At 41.7% G+C, this 22956-nt stretch overlaps 1 protein-coding gene across 4 annotated transcripts in view; it reads right to left on the reverse strand.

Annotated features, from left to right (window-relative positions):
• The window catches only part of LOC124613090 (peptidoglycan-recognition protein LA-like), a 525675-nt gene that overhangs the window by 477242 nt on the left and 25477 nt on the right, over positions 1 to 22956 (reverse strand). The gene's annotated exons all lie outside the window — the stretch shown is intronic.

Genomic DNA, 22956 nt, shown 5'->3' on the forward strand with positions numbered 1-22956 from the left:
ACAGGACTCGTATTGATCCGTTACGAAACGACTGGAAGCTGTTTTGAGTGCCAATGCTATTCCTATGCCATGTCAGGCAAGGTAATCTGCTGCCTTCTTTGTGTTTCCATATTTTTGTCCACCCCCTGCAAATTATCAATTGTATTGTATTGTATGTATGTTAACCGGGGACCTAGAAACTACGGAGAGGCTCCGTCCCCGCCGCAGCGGCAGTGGTCCACAACCCCACGACGACTACCGCAGTCCACTTCACCCCTCCGCCGCCCCACACCGAACCCAGGGTTGCTGTGCGGTTCGGCCCCCGGTGGATCCCCCAGGGACCGTCTCACACCAGACGAGTGTAACCCCTATGTTTGCGTGGTAGGGTAATGGTGGTGTACGCGTACATGGAGAACTTGTTTGCGCAGCAATCGCCGACTTAGTGTAACTGAGGCGGAATAAGAGGAACCAACCCGCATTCGCCGAGGCACATGGAAAACCGCCTAAAAACCGACCACAGACTGGCCGGTTCACCGGACCTCTACACAAGTCCGCCAGGCGGATTCGTGCCGGAGACCAGACGCTCATTCCCCCCCGGAAAGCCGTGCGTTAGACCGCACGGCCAACCGGGAGGACTGCAAATTATCAATAGTTACTTTTTATCAATTAACAGCATTAATGTATGACATTATGCAGTGTAAGTTACAGGGTCATCATTTGCTTTTCAATTAGTGTCATGCCAGTTAGCCAACTATTCCAATGATTATAAAAAGGGAGACATTGATAATGTTGACAATTTTAGACCTATTTCTATGCCATCGGTGTTTGCTAAAGTTATCGAGAAGGTTGTATATACAAGGTTACTGGAGCATTTAAATTCACATAATTTGCTGTCAAATGTTCAGTTTGGTTTTAGAAATGGCTTAACAACTGAAAATGCTATATTCTCTTTTCTCTGTGAGGTTTTGGACGGATTAAATAAAAGGTTGCGAACGCTAGGTGTTTTCTTTGATTTAACGAAGGCTTTTGACTGTGCTGACCACAAAATATTACTGCAGAAGTTGGACCATTATGGAGTAAGGGGAGTAGCTTACAATTGGTTCGCCTCTTACTTTAAGAACAGAAAGCAGAGGGTAATTCTCCGCAATATTGGGAGTGGTAGTGATGTTCAGTCCCAATGGGGCACTGTTACGTGGGGCGTTCCCCAAGGGTCGGTGCTGGGGCCACTGCTGTTTCTTATTTATATAAATGATATGCCTTCTAGTATTACAGGTGATTCAAAAATATTTCTGTTTGCTGATGACACCAGCTTGATAGTGAGGGATATTGTGTGTAATATTGAAACAGTAACAAATAATATAGTTTATGAAATAAGTTCGTGGCTTGTGGAAAATAATTTGATGCTAAATCACAGTAAGACTCAGTTTTTACAGTTTCTAACTCACAATTCAACAAGAACCGATATTTTTGTCAGACAGAATAGGCATATTATAAGCGAGACGGAACAGTTCAAGTTCCTAGACGTTCGGATAGATAGTAAGCTGTTGTGGAAATCCCATGTCCGGGATCTTGTTCAGAAGCTAAATGCTGCTTTATTTACCATTAGAACAGTATCTGAAATAAGTGACACTTCAACACGAAAAGTAGTCTACTTCGCATATTTTCATACGCTTATGTCGTATGGCATTATTTTTTGGGGTAATTCTTCTGATTCAAAAAGGGTATTTTTGCCTCAAAAACGGGTTGTTCGAGCTATATGTGGTGTAAGTTCGAGAACGTCTTGTCGACCCCTATTCAAAAATCTGGGAATTCTGACATTCCCCTCACAGAATATATTTTCTTTAATGTCGTTTGTTGTTAGCAATATTAGCCTATTCCCAAGAGTTAGCAGCTTTCACTCAGTTAATACTAGGTAGAAATCAAATCTGCATGTAGAATGCACTTCCTTGACTCTTGTGCAGAAAGAAGTGCAGTATTCTGCTGCATCCATTTTCAATAAGCTACCACAAGAACTCAAAAATCTTAGCAGTAGCCCAAACTCTTTTAAGTCTAAACTGAAGAGTTTCCTCATGGCTCACTCCTTCTATTCTGTCGAGGAGCTCCTGGAAGAGCTAAAAAATTAAGCAAATTCCAGTGTTACATTGTTGATTTTCTTCATTTAAACTTACGACTTGTCACCTGAATATGTTTTTTTATATTTCATTTTATCTGTTTCTAATATCGTGTTATAATTTCATGTCTTGACTCGTTCCATGACCATGGAGACTTCTCCTTAATTTGGTCCCACGGAACAATAAATAAATAAATAAATAAATTACTATAAATCTGCACAGTACTCTACCAAATACTCTCCACGTATCTTTCATCCCCTATTCTGTTTAATTACCACTACACACATACTTTGTGCTTTGTATCATGCAACGATGATGGCAACAGTGAGACATAATAATCGCTAAATATCTCATGAAAATTTGTTCTCCAAGTTGTAAATTGTTACTGCAGCAGACCATAAATTGCTTCATTACTGACTTCCAAACTGATAAATGAACTAATTGACAGCACGACACACAGTAACTACGTAAGAGCTATTATAGAGTTGTACATAGTATAATAATAACAATAATACAAACCACTCTCATCCTGAAGTCTTCCAATCTCTGCCATGACAGAAGTAAAGACACCAGCAATCAAATGATTTGCAAACAGTAAGCACAGTGCACACATTTTAACTTGGTTGATTTTATACAGGGGTGCAGGGTGCAGGTGAAACAAGTCTCCTGGAGAGGAGTAGTGCAGGGGAAGAAGATTTTGTATCAAGTGTCTTCCGTGGCTGTTAATAGTTATGTTTCTTATCTGAAAAGATACTCGCGATGCACCGAGAATTGCTTCGTGATGTCACAGTAGCTCTATGGATTTAGAGGATGATTTATTATGTGTACTGACTCAGAATAACTTAAATATAGAAAAAACTTTGTTAGACACAGCAGTATTAATTGTCTCCTCTACTATCAATTCTCAGCTTAATAAAATACCCACAAAACTAAATATTATTCACCTTTCATCATTTTAAATAAAAAATGTTCAAAGAAAATTGTTTTTCATTCTAATATTTAGTTAGGCGCTAAAGTTGGTGAAGGTGGGGCGGATCAGCGACGAGGGAGGGGCTGGAGAGGGGTGGGACCAGCCAACATCTGATTCTACTCAGGGGTTGTGGCCTAAAAGAACGGAGCTCTGTGTGTGTGTGTGTAGCGTGGACAGGGGAGTTTTTCAGATTAGAATCTCTCCATAACGTCAATTTTGAACTGCCTGCCGCAATCAGAGAAACATCATCCGCGCTGTCCTCGGAGGAGAATTTACGTGCTAGCAGGTCAGAAAGAGAAAATGTTGATGTGATATTAATAGACTTCAGGAGCGTCGATGGTTAAGTTGGAAAATTGTGTGTTAATTAGCCACTTTCATTTTTCAATTAAGTTTTCACTTTTATATCGCGAATCAGCGGAGTGGCTTCCAGTTGAAAGACTCTTAGCAGGCTGTGGTGCCACACGTCTATATTTTTGCGTATATACATTATTTTCTGCCGTTCTGTCCATGAAATTACGGTGGTGAAGGTGAGTTCGTCGGTGTTTCTGCTCTCAGAGACGTTGTTCCATTCTTTATGTAGTAACATAGCTAGCCATCGCTGCACAACCAGTTACGTTCAGTGAGATCTTCGCAATGTCTGCTTGCACGTCTTGAAATATCATATGTTCAACTTCGGCAGAGTCTTAGCAACTTAGGCCACCTAATGTAAGTGTGTTCTTTGATAGGAGCATAAGGTTTTACATTAGTCACATTCCGTTTGTTACACTGAAAAGGGTCATTACAAGCTTGGTTATAAGGCATAGTTTGTAAGTGTGTTTTACTCAGGTAACCTATGTTTATGTTAGTCAGATTGCGTTTCTTACACTGAAAGGGGTCATTAAGGGTTTCGCTATAAGGCATAGTTTCTTCTTATCAGGGAAAGATAGCTTTCCTTTGCACTGGCAAAACAGGTTCTTAAAGAGTAGACAATTTACAAAGCCTCAGAAGTAGTCTCACCTTTTAAAGATAATAATGTCCACATTAAATATTAGGAACAGATAATTGGCTGAAACCAGAAGTGAAGAGGAGTAAAATCCTAACTCTAGACTGGAATATCTACTGCAAAGATTGCCTGGAAGCCAGTGGCAGCGGCGTATTTAGTGCCACAAAGAAAGCAAAAATATCTACTGAGGTTACTACGGATTCCGAACGTAAATTAATCTGGGTGATGTGTCAAAGCTGGGTCAAAAATAGTAATCGGATGCTCTTCTAGACCTTCTGCGTCGGAAGCTGTAATGGCACAGCGATTTAGACAACTTGGAGGACTGTCACGAATAAGTTCCCTGACCATGCTACTATGATAAATGGAGGCTTAATTTTGTCAGCTGTAGAATCGGCAACAGATGTTATAAAAATGGCGACAGAGACAGGGATTCAAGAATGTTCTGAGTGTGCTGCCTGAAAATGACTTCCAAGGAAATGTCCCCAGGTGAGGAAACTGACTTTCTGAAACCATGTGTATGGTTGTGTGGGTAGGGTCCCATATACCCTGCAGCCATTCGCCCTGGTGGGCTCTTGTTTGCGGGTAATAGACGAACAAAAATTTCGTAATTTTGCGTAATGCTCTAGACTTTCAAAAATAGCAGTGGTACACAGGTTGGCAGTATAGCGTAATGATTAAGTCGTGTTCCCTACATGATGGATGTTGTGGGTTCGAATCTCATGAGATGCTTTGAAGTTTTTTAGTTTTTAATCTTAAGCGAAATGATTCTGGTCCTTATTTTCATTCAGTTGGTTTAAATGTAATTTTTTATTTCTAATCTTCATTTGTGTCATTTTAATCATTGGTTTAACTTTTTTATTTGCTATCATCTTTTCTTCTTTTCATTTTTCCTTCATTTGGAATTTTGTTATGTGATTTTAATTATGTATTAACTTCGCTTTAATTTATTCCGTCTCATCATCTTATATTTTCGTTCATGTTATTTTCATTAACTTATTTTTTCGTCATTTTCCTTCGATTTCGTTTTACTTCACTTCTTTCGTTCAAATCTTCATCTGTGTATTTTGTCCACAGTGCAACAACAATTCATGTTTTAAATGTTTGACATCATTCACAAAAACATATACACCTGCAACGAAAAATACCTTTTGACACCATTGCACAGTCAATAAAAATGGATTATTTCGTTTTTATCTGATAGATCAGCAGTTTCAAATTTTTAAATATTATGATAGACAAGTAAACATAATTAAATTCATATGCGTATAATTTCCAAATGGAAAAACGATTACAGGAAGAGAAATGAGAGCAAATTTTTAAATTAAAACGATGATTAAAATGACATGACAGAGGATTATAAATAAAAATCACATTTAAAACAATTAATTAAATGAAAATAATGATCAAAATTATTTCGATAAAGATCTATTACAAATTTCAGTGCATCTGAGGAGATTCGAACCCACAACGTTCACAGTGACCATACGCTAGACCACCAGTCTGTGCAAGGCTCCCATATTTAAAATTCTAGAGTATCACGTGAAATCAAAAAATGTTTTCGTCGATTACTTGTAAATGAGGTCCCACCAGGATGAATGGCTGCAGTGTGTGATACCTGGGACCCTAACCAACATCAACGTATAGATCGTTTAATAAAATCGATACCGTCCCTAGGGACCTCTATTTGTTTGGTAGAGCGAATGAGTGAGGGAGGGAGAGAGGAGGAAGGGAGGGACGAGAGTTCGGATTACGAAAGAATGGAGAAGGAAATCGACCGTGGTATTTTCATAGGGAACATCCCGGGCATTTACCTCAAACATATGTGGAAATCACAGAAAACGTAGATTTGAACGGCAAAAAGGGGATTTGAACCGTCGTCTTCCCGAACGCGGGTGCCTTGTACTAATAATTGCGCCACCTCGCGCCGTACTCAGAGAACCGACTCTTGAAGGCAACGTCTTAGGCCCCCTAGCAATTTACAGACCCGCTTTTCGAATCAGCTGATACAGATAAGGGCGTAAGTGCTTACAAGAAAGTTAACGCATCAATGACTAAGGGTATTAAATGGGATGTTAAAAGAGGTGAGCAAATATTTTTGCTTAGGAACAGTGACACGAAATAAATTGCAGAGTATCTGAACAGCCAACATAAAATATTCAGCTCTGGCAGCGAAGATGTGGAGCATAAATAGATAACATTCAAAAAAATTGTTCTATATAGGTTAGATAAGTATGTGCTGAGCAAAGATGTGAGGAAGGAAGAGACCTACCGTCATTCCACAGCCATGTTAGGGAGTGACAACGACAGGAAACGGAGCTACATCTCAGATATAAACGACGGTAAAGCATGGTAGACATTTAGAAGTTGAAAGAAGATAAAATGAGACTAAGAAGAGCAATTGTAGCAGCGTTAACTCAATTCCAAAGTAAAATGTTGCTATATAATCTCAGAACCACTGCTGAGAAGTCTTGATAGTGAGTAAAGTGAGTAAGGTGCTTGAAATCATTTGTTCAGTCGCTTAATGACCATATTGGCACGGAGACAAAATGCGACAGAGAGAGACTACAATACTAAATTCATTCTACTGAAATTGTCTCATCACGGAAGATGATAATACAGTTCCTCCTTTCAGTCTTTGCAGGAAGCAGATATTGATAGATGATCGTGAAATAAGTTGAATTGGTTCAGAAATGGAAAGGATCTGGGCCGGAATAAGATGCCTGCGACATTCCACAGAGGTTATGCGAAAGAACTTGTCCCGCTTCTGGCATTAGTTTATCGTAGGTTGCTGGAGCAACGAAGGATGCAAAGCGATGGGAAAAAAAGCAGGTATCATTCCCGTTTCCGAGAAGGATCGTTGGACAGATGCGCATTATTGCCTACTAAATAGCGACTCGCCATAGTGTCAAACGGCCGGAAGACTTGGTTATAATACGAATAGATAGGATATCGGTTGCGGTATTATATTCCTGCTTCGCTGACGCAAGCTGCATACCCCTCTGCCACTACAGGGCCCAAACTGTAGCATGTAACGTAATTATGTCGGTGCGTTAGGAACAGCGTGCCGTAATCGAGTTTCTAATAGTCCACACATGAAGCACCATTTCCTTCAGCACAACAATACCAGACCACACATGAGCGTTGTGGCTTCTGCATCTACTCTACGCCTTGGGTTCTCTGTCATCGATCATCCTCCGTACAGATCCGACTTGGCTCCAACCGATTTTCATCTGTTTTATAAACTTAAAGAACACCTTCGAAGATTTCACTTTGATGGTAATGAAGAGCTACAAGCAGAGGTGATGTTGTGGCCCCGTGAACAAAGTCAAACATTCTACATTGACGGTACTAATAAATTAGTTTCTCGTTGGGAGAAATGTATTCGTCACCAACGTGACTATGTTGAGAAACTAATATGAAGACATAAAGAATAAAGATGTAGAATTTTAATAAAGTTTGTTTTATTTAACAAGCCTTAGAGTTTTCAAATAAAAAATTAGGAGGCATTACTTTTCAGCACGCCCTCGTACATACAATAAATCCCTGCTGTAGTTTCTGATTTTAAACAGTACGTTGAGAGAGGGACATTCGCAGCTATAAGCAGATGTCTTGAATAATAATAGCTTGACTGTTCTTGTAAATAATTTACTTAACGACCGGTTTCGTACCCTAGAAGTGACGTCATCAGGTTAAATGTCATAAATTACAAAAATCATTCGCTACAATTGTCGTCGACTTGTAGTTACAATGAACAATGAGAAATAGAGCAAGTTACTTACCCGGTGAATCACGACATTAAAGTTACAACATGGACGGGACCGTACGTTCTTGTCTATGAGTACATGACACAGTTAGCAGATCGTCAGTGAAGAGTAAGCGTGCCCTATATCCAAAGGTCAACCCGTTACATTCGGCCTAACATCTTCCGTTTGCATTCATGGTAAGTGCTTATAATTTTTAATTTTTTACTGGTTGTTCTAGCTCAGTGGTTCCCAATCTTTCTTAGATCATTACCCCTGAGTGAAATCAGACATTAGGTAGAACCCTCGCCGTACCCTCTCCCCCCCCCCCCCCCCATTACCACCAACTTTAGCACCTAACACTTTTATTTTTAAAATGATGAATGATATTTAGTTCGTGTGTGTGTGTGTGTGTGTGTGTGTGTGTGTGTGTGTGTGTGTGTGTGTGTGTATGTGTGTGTCTGAATGACGAAGGAATTCGAGGTGCATCGCAAGTGCTACCTGTGCTACCCACAACTGCTCCTCAAATAAGCAAGCTAACTATTCCCAGAGAGGGTAGACACTTGGTATGAAACATACTTCCCTTGCATTACTCCTCTCCATTGCGTCACTTGTCGGACTGCACACTGCAACCCCATTTAAAAACAAACAAGTTAAAATGTGTGCACTGTTCTTACTGTTCGTAAACCACTTGATTGCGCCGGCCGCGGTGGCCGTGCGGTTCTAGGCGCTGCAGTTCGGAACCCCGGGACTGCTACGGTCGCAGGTTCGAATCCTGCCTCGGTCATGGATGTGTGTGATGTCCTTAGGTCAGTTAGGTTTAAGTAGTTCTAAGTTCTAGGGGACTGATGACCACAGATGATAAGTCCCATAGTGCTCAGAGCCGTTTGAACCATTTCACTTGATTGCTGCACTCCTTACTTCTGAACTGACAGGAACTGAAAGACTTCAGGCTGTTAATTCTTTTTCTCTGGCCACAGCCACAGATAGTAGTAGTACTAATAATAATAATAAAGGTAAATGTCGTGTGGCTAGGGCTTCCCGTCGGGTAGACCGTTCGCCTGGTGCAAGTATTTCGATTTGACGCCACTTCGGCGACTTGCGCGTCGATGGGGTGAAATGATGATGATTAGGACAACACAACACTCAGTCCCTCCTGAGATAATAAAATCTCCGACCCAGCCGGGAATCGAACCCTTAGGATTGACATTCTGTCGCGCTGGCCACTTTTTTTTTTTTTTTAATCTCATTTTGATCGTTTTCGTTCGTTGCATCTGCTCGGGGCGGACGTCGCAAGACACCCGTTTCAGTTCGTCGTTGATCCATTAACTCAGTTTTTTTATTACAGACCGCAGCTAGCCCTCTGACCGAACACGCTGAGCCACCGTGCCGGCCAGCACTCAGCCACCGGGGGCGGACATAATCATAATCATAATACTGTGTATAACGCTATAGTGGCCCTTCTGTCATTACTGCTGTGTTGTGCCGTCCATTAATTTATTTATCTGTTTCGAAGAGAGTAATGAAGCAATTTGTGGACTACTGCTGGTACTGTCTACAATTTGGAGAAGACATTTAACTGAGATATTTACCATTTGTTATGGATATGTCTCACTTTTATCATGAGCGCCGTACTGGACAAAGCACACAATATGTGTGTAGTGGGTGGACTATGTGAGGAACCTGTAACCTCCATTGCATTGATGCTACTAATTGAGAAAAAGTAATTATTGCTAACCTGTCTAATCAATATTAGAGCCTTATAAAACTGTGATAACAGTAACAATGTTTTGAAAATAATTTATTTGCCTGACTGAAATTGAATCGAATCGTTTACTTTTTACCTCTCAGGAAATTTCATTTTACCCCTCAGGGGGTAATTACCCCCAGGTTGGGAATCATGGTTTTTTATCGCATTAAGTCGTTTCTGAAAGTATTTGTATGAAGTGTAGCCATGTATGGAAGTGAAGCATGGACGATAAATAGTTTAGACAAGAAGCGGATAGAAGCTTTCGAAATGTGGTGCTACAGAAGAATGTTGTAGATTAGGTGGGTAGATCACGTAACTAATGAGGAGGTATTGAATAGGATTGGGGAGAAGAGAAGTTTGTGGCACAACTTGACTAGAAGAAGTGATCGGTTGGTAGGACATGTTGTGAGGCATCAAGGGATCACAAATTTAGCATTAAAGGGCAGCGTGGAGGGTAAAAATCTTAGAGGGAAACCAAGAGATGAATACACTAAGCAGATTCAGAAGGATGTAGGTTGCAGTAGGTACTGGGAGATGAAGGAGCTTGCACAGGATAGATTAGCATGGAGAGCTGCATCAAACCAGTCTCAGGACTGAAGACCACAACAACAAAACATAGGTCGGGAGGATGTTTCTTGACGGTTCTTATAGCTTTTTTTAAAAAAAAAAAAATAAGCTTGCCTGATGAGCCGTGGACCCATACTTTTCCGCTTTCCTGGCGATCCGCTAACAGCATCATTTATTCATAGACCATGAATGTCTGGTACGTGATGCTACTTCATTGTATTGATTCACCATGTAAGTAATTTTCTCTATGTCTCACTGTTGATAATAAATATAATTCGAACAGAATTGTAGCGAACGCTTTTTGTAATTTAACAGATTTAACTAATGATGTGGCACTTTAGGCTACGAAAGCTGTTATCAAACGAATTGTTTACAAGAGCAGCCAAGCGGTTATTATTCGGGATTCCTGAGTTAGCCTTCACAGACAGACAGAAAGACATGGTGGTGGACTCTGATTTACAGTACGTATAGAAGAAGATGTCTATGGATTCTGGTCGAGCTTCAGCGCTCTCTGGAATTGCAGCGTCTGTTTGCCTCACTGCTTTTCCTGCCAGATGCCGCCTCCCCTCTAGTTGACCATCTCGTAGTTTCCATCATTGCCACGAGATGTTACTCCGAAAGACAATTAAATGTGGAACAGGTAACAATACGTATATTTCACACCAACCATTAATATAATTACAAGGTACATATACAAACGTTCGCCGCGGATTGGTCTATTAGTGAAAACTGTAGCAAAATCCCTCCAGTACTTGCTCAGATTAGCCTTCACACAGACAGAAAAACACGGCGGGTACTTTGAGTAAGACGTATAGATGTACATATGTAGATATCGCAGACGTCAGTCTGTTGTAGAATTGTGAAATACAGTATGTTCTATGGTCATTCACCACGATATTTTTGGAGAACGAAATCTCCTTTACACTAATCAAGCGCCTAGAACTGGTTCCGTTCCATGCTGGGCGGCTGGTACAGCAACCGGTTATGAATTTCTTGAAAGAAGACGGTTGCAAGTTGTTTTTGTCTATTTATTGGCAAGGACACGTTTGAGGTTCAAATGGTTCAAATGGCTCTGAGAACTATGGGACTTAACATATGAGGTCATCAGTCCCCTAGAGTAAGAACTACTTAAACCTAACTAACCTTAGGACAGCACACACATCCATGCCCGAGGCAGGATTCGAACCTGCGGCCGTAGCAGTCCCGCGGTTCCGGACTGCAGCGCCTAGAACCGCACGGCCACCGCGGACGGCCGCGTTTGAGGGACACCTTCAGATTAAACTAGAGGTGTATAATAACAGTGGGAGGCATAGGTACATTAAAAACGGGGGGATGGGGATAGTATGAGGCAAAGTTTCAGGCTGGCTAGACGTCTCTGCAACTGACAATAACAGCCTCCTATCGCCGTAAGACAAGGCAAATAAAAGCATAATGGGCCTGAAACAGGGAATAAAAGGCAAAGCATTACTACAATAACTACTGGAAAGAAAATCTATGGCAAAACAAGAAATATATCTGAAAGAGACTAATATAATACGGAGCCAACCTCGTTCCGGCGTACATAGCATGGAGCGTTGCGTATAGCGGACGAAATGTAAATATAACGCGGTCGAGAACACAAGATACGTGAGATCTCGGAGCCGGCCACACAAACGTATAGCTGCAGAGCAAGATTATGCAACCGCAGTAACAGACACTAAAGGTTGCATAATCTTTCCTGTATGGCTCTGTGGGCCGGCTGCGAGATCTGACGTATCTTGTGTTCTCGGCCGCGTTGTATTTACATTCCGTCCGCTATACACAACGCTCCATGCTATGTACGCCAGAACGCACTTGACTCCGTATTATTTAAGCTCTTTTAAGTATTTTTGTTGGGTTGCCATAGTTTTTCTTTCCAGTAGGCATTGTAGTTATATTTTGGCATTTTATTCCCCGTTTCAGGTCCCTTATGATTTTATTTCCCTTATGACGATAGAACAATGTTATCTTATAATTTTTATCGTAATGCCATAGGCTGGCATTGAACGACGGATGTTGGCTCACCACATTACTACTTGCGTAAGCTCACAATTATTGTTAGTTGCAGAGAAGGCTACACAGCCTGCAACTTCTCTCATATTATTCCCGTCCCCACGTTTTTAGTGTACCTATGCCTCAGAATGTTGTTCTACACCTCTAGTTTAACCTGAAGATGCCCCACAAGGGCGAAACCCATCATTGCAAATAAACAGGTAAAAATAATTTGCAACCAAGACGGCCTTATTTGAAGGAATCAGTCACCTGTTGTAGTGCACTCAACATTTTTATTTTGCGGACTGCACGGTGAACAAGTGCGGTGTGTGTATATCCGCACCACAGGTAAGTGGTCCCCTACAACAAAAGCGAAAGTGCTCGAATGACGACTTTTATCGCTCCAGACTAGTGCAACTCTCAGCAGGAGGGCAGGCGTTATCGTCGCCGTAGTGCTCGCTCGCTCACCTTATGCTTTGTAAACAAAGGTGGAAATGGCGCGCTAGCGTAGCCTTGCGTCACAGAGGAAGTTGTCATCCGCGATCCGGGGCGCCGATAGCAGTCCATCTGTGGTCGAGTGCAGTAGAGGCCTGCACTGCACACCCACTGTGTCGCCGAATCACAGAGCAGTTTTATGTATCCATTGAATTTTTCCTTCATTCTTCTGAGCGAAATCAATCTTGTGAGAAGATAGGAATGAAAACAGTCGATTCGGTAGGTTGTGGTTTGACGTATCAGCTGCTGTACTGGTCGTTCATTTCCTTCGAGTTAAGCCAGCCTGGGGAGCAACCGAATAAAAGCAGTCGATTCAATCCATTATATTTTTGTATATTGACTGAATGAAATGAAACCATTATGTAGTCTTTCTGCCGACTATTCTCAGTGTGGTTTTTAGGCGATATCCCCACAGTAATCTAGGCGGATGCTGGGCTGGTTAAGCGTAGATAGAATATTAACAAATGATGACAAATATATGATCATTAATTGAAACCCTCAGCAGCCGACAGGTGTTGATGATATACCTCGATGGGGACAGTAATGAGTGGATGAGCAATGCCGTCGCGGTAACTCAGCGTGTTCGGTCAGAGGGTTAGCTGCCCTCTGCAATAAAAAAAAAAACTGAGTTAATGAATCAACGACGAAGTAAAACGGGTGTCTTGCGACGTCCGCACCAATCAGATGCAAAGATGGATAGAGCGTCTGCCATGTAAGCAGGAGATCCCGGGTTCGAGTTCCGGTCGGGGCATTCATTTTCCACTGTCCCTATCGAGGTACATCAACAACACCTTTCGGCAGCTGAGGGTTTCAATTAATTACCATTTATTCTAGAGAAGCTGCACGGTCATCAATGGTATCTGTTCTTTCGAGAACAGTTACTATCTTCAGAGATGACAAATATATTTCAAGGAAAAATACCGGCGAAAAGTCCCAGTACATGCTTAAAAAGCAAGTGATTCAGTCAACGAACATTTTTTAAAAAAATGGTATCGTATATACTGTTAACGCCACATCAGTATTTACCGAAAGAATATTGTCGGTCTTTACCGCTAGTGGGACATAGAGACTCAATAAATTTAAATTATACAAGCAATTGTACATTTATTTACACATAAATATACAATACAGCACCAGCTGTTAAATTTTTAAAACCAATCAATACTTGATATTTAATGCCAGAAATACGAGAAATTCACTTGTAAGTAAATACATAAACTTTGAAAATACTTCATTTTCAGAAATAGGTTTTTATTTACCTCTCTTTGAAATAAGATACATTATTTCATTCCCATATTTTTAGAAGGGAATCATTCCGTAATTTGGCGAATTTGAGTTTGCTGTAACTTCGGAAACTACATATGTAACTGCACTTAATAGCGCCATCAGTTAATGACTCACGTAATTTTAAAAGTAAAGAGGCATCAGTCGCAACTCGTGACCCTTTGAAAATAAAGCTTAGTCGGCAACACTGACGACGCTGCACAGCATTCAATACTTTGTATTCGCACCCTGCTGTCAATATATTTTGGCATGCGCAATATCAAGACTGCTACAAGCCGGGGTGAAGGCAAGAGGATGAAGGCAAAAAGAGTTCAAATAAAGTGTGCTCATTTATAAATGATTATATAAAATATATACAACAAGAATACACAAAATTTTGCCTGTTCTCATAAAGTGCTCAGCTCAGAATAAGAATGGCTCTGAGCACTATGGGACTTTTAACATCTGTGGTCATCAGTCCCCTAGAACTTAGAACTACTTAAACCTAACTAACCTAAGGACATCACACACATCCATGCCCGAGGCAGGATTCGAACCTGCGACCGTAGCAGTCGCGCGGTCCCGGACTGAGCGCCTAGAACCGCTAGACCACAGCGGCCGGCTCAGAATAAGAACCACACTCTCAGCTAACATATTCTTGGAGATTCAACAAAATTCAACATTACTTTCCAGTCAGAGCACGCAGTTTTTTGCACTTCGACGGGAATTCTGGCATTTTAAAAAGGAAAATAAGTAAACTGAACAAATATGTTTACTGAGCATGACGTTTCATAGGTGATTTTACAAGTCCAAAACCAGGTAAATTTCTTGTTAGATTGCTGCTACTGAAATACTGGATTTCAAGTCATGGTTGCAGGTGTATTACGGGAAGACAAGAATTTCTGAAGAAACTCAACGTATTGGACGATAAGGGAAGGAGACATTTTGTATTAGCACTTTCTCACATTTTGTTTTTCGTAACAATAGAAAGGTTTGCTTTGCAGGTTGTACAATGATAAATGGGCTTATTAGTCACACGTTGCTTCTGGGTCCACATCGTCATCCGCTGAATGCTTCAGAAAAACTAGCTCACCCATCTGGAAAGGTCCCAAGTAAGTCCAATACAATCAATAACTTAAGTAGCTTGTAAAGAACGACAGCCAAGACGATGAGTGAATCGACTGTCAAACACTAATTTTTGTTGTAGAGTGACACATTAGTATTGTGTAATGTATAACTCTATATACGGTATTGTATGCGATCACGATAATGTTAGTGCGAATAAAAAGGAGTGTGCGATTTCAGTATCTTTTACTGTATTTTTCTAAAGGCTTCAGTTTCCAGCTATCAATGATTAATTACGTTATGAAAACATAACATTAGAAATTCACTCCCTTCTCTGACAGTTTCATTTGACCCATATAACATAACAATAGCAATGAAGTTGCCCACATGAAGTTATTATCCAAAGTAAACAGTTTTTTCTCAGTTTCCCGCAAATTTGTGCCGATTGACTTAAGCCCGTTTAAAAATATATGATTCATTTGTCTTTACAAAACTGGCAACCCAAGTCGCGGCAGATGGTATAATCGAAAAGGCTAAATGGTTATTTCATTCGATTGAACGAAAAAATAATCGACTGGTCAATCGATTGTTAAAACCAGTCGCTTGTCCCGTCACTAGAGGTGAGGCGGAGAACGAAGGATCTGACCTTGTCCATGTCCCCTACGGTCACACGGCTGCCCACGGCCTATGATATTTGCCCTCCAAAAATACAGCTTTGCTCATATGGACTACACAGTCAGCCTTGTAGTGTTTCATTGTACGCCGTTTGTGCTCTCGCTTTTTCTTCTATCTGTTCTTCGTAGTTAAAACTTCTACCGAACGTGCACGCAGATATAAAATCCACATAAATAGCAATAAAGGCACGAATATATCCTACCATTGGTGATGTTTTAACGGATCAAAACCAAACGTGTTTCGTGAAGAGACTACACATTTTACTTGTTCCATGCACACGGCTATTATTAACACCATATACTCAAAAATGGTGAATTTCACCGATATTATTGCTGAAGTATCAGTGCAATAACTTTATGCCTTTTGAATGGTTCAAATGGCTCTGAGCACTATGGGACTTAACATCTGTGGTCATCAGTCCCCTAGAACTTAGAACTACTTAAACCTAACTAACCTAAGGACATCACACACATCTATGCCCGAGGTAGGATTCGAACCTGTGACCGTAGCGGTCACGCGATTCCAGACTGAAGCGCCTAGAGCCGCACGGCCACATGCCTTTTGAATCTCTTGAAGTCTCTGTTGACGTAACTGTATTCATGGAAATGTTAGAACAACGCGTACCATTCTGACTAGACCACGTCATCAAACTCGCAGCCGCTTTCCTGTCGCACGCATTCTTGTCAGCTTTAGACAGCAAAGGGATAGCAGATCTGGATTACAACCACGGACTGCAAAAATTCTGCGAACTGACATTTGCGCATATACAGATGGCGGTGTCCTGTAGTGTCGGGCGTATTAGAGGCCAGTGCATTGGGGGCACTGTCATTTGTATTCAGGTGAACCATGTGGAAGGATTTCCGACGTGATTTTGGCCGCACACGGGAACCAACGGACTTTGAACGCCGTACGGTACTTGGACATTCCATTTCGAAAATCGTTAGGAAATTCAATATTCCGAGATCCACAGTGTCAAGAGTGTGCCGACAATACCAAATTTCCGGCATTATCTTTCACCATGGACAACGTAGTGGCAGATGGCCTTCTCTTAACGACCGAGAACAGCGACGTTTGCATAGAGTTGTCAGTGCTAACAGACAAGCAACACTGCGTGAAATAACCGCAGAAAACAATATGGGTCGTACCCGCTAGGACTGTGATGCGAGATCTGGCGTTAATGAGCTATAGCAGGAGACGACAACGCGGAGTGCCTCTGCTAACAGCACGACGTTGCCTGAAGCGCCTCTCCTGGGCTCGCGACCATATCGGTTGGACGCTGGACGACTGGAAAACCGATCAAATGAGTCCCAATTTCAATGATTCAAATGGCTCTGAGCACTGTGGGACTTAACTGCTGAGGTCATCAGTCCCCTAGAACTTAGAACTACTTAAACCTAACTAACCTAAGGACATCACACACATCCATGCCCGAGGCAGGATTCGAACCTGCGACCGTAGCGGTCGCGTGGTTCCAAACTGTAGCGCCTAGAAACGCTCGACCACCCGGCCGGCCAGTCCCAATTTCAGTTGGTAAGAGGCGACGGTAGGGTTCGAGTGTGCTGCAGACCCCACAGAACTATGCACCCAAGTTGTCACAAGGTACTGTCCTAGTTGGTCGTGGCTCCATAAATGGTGTGATATGGTGTGAACTGATCATGGACTGGAAATGTTTATATTCGGCTACTTAGTGTTTGCTGCCATCATGCGCTTCATGTTCCCAAACAACAATGGAATTTTTTATAGATGACAATGCGCCTTGTCATAGGGCCACAACTGTCCGCGAATGGTTTGAAGAAAATTGTGGACAGTTCGAGTGAATGATCTGGCCATCCATATCGCCCGACTTGCATACCTCGAAAATTTATGGGACATAATCCAGAGGTCAGTTCGCTCACAAAATCCTGCATCGGCAATACTTTCGCAATCATGGATTGCATAGATGCAGCATGGCTCAGTATTTCTGAAGGGCTGTTGATATACTTTCCGGGATGTGAGGTCCCACGCCCTCACATCCCGGAAAGTATATCAACAGCTATGTCATCCGGTCGTGAAAGCCTTCATTCTACAATTTCTGAAGGGGATTTACAACGACTTGTTGAGTCCAAAAAAAATGTTCAAATGTGTGTGAAATCATATGGGACTTAACTGCTAAGGTCATCAGTCCCTAAGCTTACACACTACTTAACCTAAATTGTCCTAAGGACAAACACACACACCCATGCCCGAGGGAGGACTCGGACCTCCTCCGGGACCAGCCGCACAGTCCCCGACTACAGCGCCTGAGACCGCTCGGCTAATCCCGCGCGGCTGGAGTGTTGAGTCCACGCCAAGTCGAGTTGCTGCACTCCGCCTAGCAAAAGGAGGTTCGACACGATATCAGGGGGTAACATACGGCTTTTGTCACCTCAGTTGGTCCACACAATAGGGGTCATTTCCACTACAGGAATTAGAAGGCGGTGTACCAAGAAATTGTTCTCTGTGTGTTTAATTTCTCCCTACGTTAGTATTATTAAATTAAAAACGTAAAACTTTACGTTTCTTGAGGATAACTCTTATTTTCTGTTGTTAGAATCTTCCCCAAAAAATTAAAATTAGAGAAATTTGGGTCGCAGACATTTTTTATGAATGTGCCCTGAAGACGACAAAACCCTGCTGCAGTTTGTTGGAGAAAAGATTTCGAAAGGTTCCCGTTGTATTTAGGGCAACCATTCAAGATGATGGAACTCGACAACCGCTCCAGCGGGCCAGTCGAGAATGTAGTTTGTTGTTGAGCTATGTTGCCGCTGATTAGGGGTACACGGGGAGTGAAACTTAAAAGAGTTCTATACAGAGCTGCTACCTCCAGCAATAATAACCTTGCTGGGAAACGAGACACACCGAGCTAGAATGTCAGATGTAAGTCATTCTGTGCTGCATCAACCGTATAACAATATGGCGGGAAAGTGGTAGCGTGTCAGCCTCTTGGCAATCTATGACTTGTAATTTTAAGTAGGTGTGAAGCCTGGAGAACATGATTATCATGAAAATAATCGAACACCTTCTGTGTCGAGAAAGGTCAGCACATAGTGCCCAATACGTTAATGTAATAGTCAGTGTACCCTTCCGTATAAATTGTGAAATAAAATAAAATGCACTTACATCATTGAGGCTGCGTGTTATCTCCATCGTCGTTATCGCAATCTGCATGTCTGTTTCCCTTGGATTCCATGGATTTGGTAGCAACCAAACAAGACCGACCGTTTTCGAACAACTACTTTTTTATTAGTTGCACACTTTCCTGTGTTCTCTCATTAACTGTGATTTTAAAATGTGTTGTTTCTAAATCGCGTTGTGACATTACGTATTATTTGGCGAAATGCTCCATAAGCAGCCCTCGTTTTGCTTCTGTTTGTAGTTTAGGAACGTCTCATCTCAAAGAAAAAACTTATTTTTTGCCACACCAGGCAAGCAGAAACCGACTCAGAAATCCTACTGACTACAATAAGTCGCGCAATATTGTCGCAATTCCCCGTTTCGATGCGACTTCTGTCGTGGAACAACCCTGAAACTTGCCCCACTACTCCTGTTCCGCGGCTTTGTCGCTCGGTCTGCAGCAAAGGAAACGCGCTTTTGCACTTCAGTGTGAGACAAAGTGCCGATTATTTTTAGTAAAGATAACAATGATATATCCTCAACAAAATCGTAAAGAGATTTTTGTCAGTGTACAGTCCTAAGAATTTAAATTTTCAACTCCGCTGATTATTTGATCGCGTCGTGGCGGTAGAATTTCGTTTGTACATGTGTTCCGAATTATAAACTGTATGTACTGTGGTTTGGTGCCCTTAAGCTACAACATGTTTTCTGTAAGCCACTACCTGGTGTTTGCCACTGTCCTACTTGCTGAATCATTGACGTTACATTCCACATCTGCCAGCCCCCTTAGCTAATGCAGAAGCTACGTTCACTTCTGATAACGGCTGCCCATTGAGAACGACTTAATGAGATCTGTACTGTAGGAATCTCTCTTCTACAACGCCTATCTGCTGAGATATTCCTTAATCACCTATTTGTCTTACTAAGTGGCGTGTAACTGTGCCAAAGGTCTTCGAGAAATTAAGCAAAGTGGCGCGGGACCATTTCTTCTGTCTCCAGACGGAGTCTTCAATCAAGATCGCAAAAGTCTCCGATGATTCTGCAACAAACTGATGTTACATCTACGTATCTGGCCAACAAACTATTTCTAGATGTTTGTGTTAGAATTTGCGTAACTCTTTCAAGTAACATTGTCAAATACTGGAGCAAATGTTAAAGGAAGATTGATATAACAGAGCGAAGCTAATTAGGATTTCCCAGAATTAGGCCAAGAATGACGTGGTGTCAATTTCCTTTAGATTACATCTGACCATAAGTAACCTGCCTTACAGCTGTTTCAGTGGGACTATAACAGCGCATTTTCTCGCTCTTCCCGATGAGTTTACGCATGTAGCGCATTATCACTTCGGGGTGTTTGCATATTACATTTACACACGCATCTGGATTTTCTTACTCGTGTCACCAGGGTCAAGTACGGTATACAGAATGTTTGACCACTATAGGTACAAAAGAAAGGACAGAGGAGAAGACAACAAACAAGCAAATAATTCTAACAAACACAGGTCAGGAAAACGATGGTGTCTCCTGTACGACGTATGCACGATTTCAGTCAAATCAATATTACAACAATGATAATGTCCAAGGCGAGGTTTATGCTGCACTGTCACTTTAGACGATATTCTTTGTTGTGAAAGGATGCATATGTGGGAAATAGTTGATGGTGCACGGGCACACTATCGTGTGGTTCTTTGGGAATACGTAGCACGAACCTTTGACAACGATTCTATCTATAATGTCCCACTGATACCATGGCTTCTCAGGTCCTCGACTTCAACCAGCTGGGTTGTTTTGTTTGGCGGATATTTAAAAGCTTTGACGTTTTCCAGCCCTGACAGTGTCGATGATCTGGGAACCCTTTCTGGATGGCTATCAATGCATTCGAAACACGCTATAATAGTGAAACACCCTGTATAGACGTATCACTCAGTATCTATGGTTCAGTAGGTGTTTTGTTAATTGTTTCGCAACTTTATAATTAAACGATACTGATCATAATCATCATTCATCCAGCATCAACTGCTAGCTGAACACATATTCCATACTTTTCCACGCATTATGGTCGCTACCTATGCGCATCGACTACATGTTTTCTAATGTAATCTACACATCTTCCATAACATCTACATCTGCATCGATACTCACCGGAAAGTACTTCTGCCACCGTTGCTATTTACAATATACATAAATGACCTTGTGGATGACATCGGAAGTTCACTGAGGCTTTTTGCGGATGATGCTGTGGTATATCGAGAGGTTGTAACAATGGAAAATTGTACTGAAATTCAGGAGGATCTGCAGCGAATTGACGCATGGTGCGGGGAATGGCAATTGAATCTCAATGTAGAAAAGTGTAATGTGCTGCGAATACATAGAAAGAAAGATCTCTTATCATTTAGCTACAATATAGCAGGTCAGCAACTGGAAGCAGTTAATGCCATAAATTACCTGGGAGTACCCATTAGAAGTGATTTAAAATGGAATGATCATATAAAGTTGAGCGTCGGTAAAGCAGGCGCCAGACAGATTCATTGGAAGAATCCTAAGGAAATGCAATCCGAAAACAAAGGAAGTAGGTTACAGTACGCTTGTTCGCCCGCTGCTTGAATACTGCTCAGCAGTGTGGGATCCGTACCAGGTAGGGTTGATAGAAGAGATAGAGAAGATCCAACGGAGAGTAGCGCGCTTCGTTACAGCATCATCTAGTAATCGCGAAAGCGTTACGGAGATGATAGATAAACTCCAGTGGAAGACTCTGCAGGAGAGACGCTCAGTAGCTCGGTACGGGATTTTGTTGAAGTTTCGAGAACATACCTTCACCGAAGAGTCAAGCAGTATATTGCTCCCTCCTACGTATATCTCGCGAAGAGACCATGAGGATAAAATCAGAGAGATTTGAGCCCACACAGAGGCATACCGACAATCCTTCTTTCCACGAACAATACGAGACTGGAATAGAAGGGAGAACCGGTAGAGGTACTCAGGGTACCCTCCGCCACACACCGTCAGGTGGCTTGCGGAGTATGGATGTAGATGTAGATGTAGAACTGATCCTGGCTTCCCCGTTCCATTCGCGAATGGCGCGTGAGACGAGTAATTGCCGGTAAGCTTCTGTATTAGCTATAATTTCTAGAATTTTCTCTTTGCGATCTTTTCTCGGGACGTAAGTGAGAGGATGTAATATGTTGTCTGGTGCTTTCCGGAAAGTATTCTTTCGAAATTTCAATAGTAAACCTCTCCGTGATACACAATACCTCTCTTGAAGCTTCTGCCACTGGAGTTTGTTGAGCATTTCCATAACGCTATCACGCCATCTAAACGATACCGTGACTAAACGTTGGATCCTCTCTATCTCTTCTATCAGTCCTACCTGGTAAGGGTCCATATTGAAACAATGCAAGAATATGTCGGACAAGTGCCTTGTAAAGGACTCTTTTACTGGATTAATTACATTTTCATAGACTCTAAATATGAATCTCAGTCTGGCATCTGCATTTCCAGCTATTTGTTTTATGTGGTGATTTCACTTAACGTCGCTTCGGATAGATACTCCTAGATATTTTATGGCAGTTACTGTCTCCAGCGATTTTTGATCAATAGTGCAGTTGTACAGTAGTGGATTTATTTTCCTATGCTTGCACAGGATGTTACATTTATTTACGTTCAGGGTCAACTGCCAGTCCCTTCACAATCCGTTACTCCTCTGTAGATCCTTCTACAAATCGTTATTGTCTTCTGGCGTTGCTACCTTCTTATAGACAACCACATCATCTGCGAACAGCTTTAATGAGTTTCCGACGCTTTCTACTTGATCATTGATACATATAGTAAACAGTAACGGTCTTATTACATTTCTTTGCGGTACCCTCTAAATTACGTTTACGTCTGTCGATTTTATTTCGTTAATGGAGACCAGTCCTATCTGCAGAGAAGTCCTGAATCCAGTCACAAATATGAGTCCGATAGTCGGTAAGTTCGAATTTTTTAACTTAAAGTTGTCGGGTCGTTCTCTTGCAATTGAACAATGGACTTCCTTGGTCCATCTACCACCCATTGTCCTGGCTACATGTCCCACCCACATTCATCACATTTTCATTACCGTCATAATTACGCATTTCACTCCAGACAGTTCCCTCGCGCATTTCTTTATTTTCTTGTCTCTTCTGGAACTTGGAAAGCCTTCAGCTATTCAGTGGCTTTCGATATAAACGTCCATGTCA

Source organism: Schistocerca americana, chromosome 4, assembly GCF_021461395.2.
Source record: "Schistocerca americana isolate TAMUIC-IGC-003095 chromosome 4, iqSchAmer2.1, whole genome shotgun sequence".
Taxonomy (NCBI): Eukaryota; Metazoa; Arthropoda; class Insecta; order Orthoptera; family Acrididae; genus Schistocerca; species Schistocerca americana.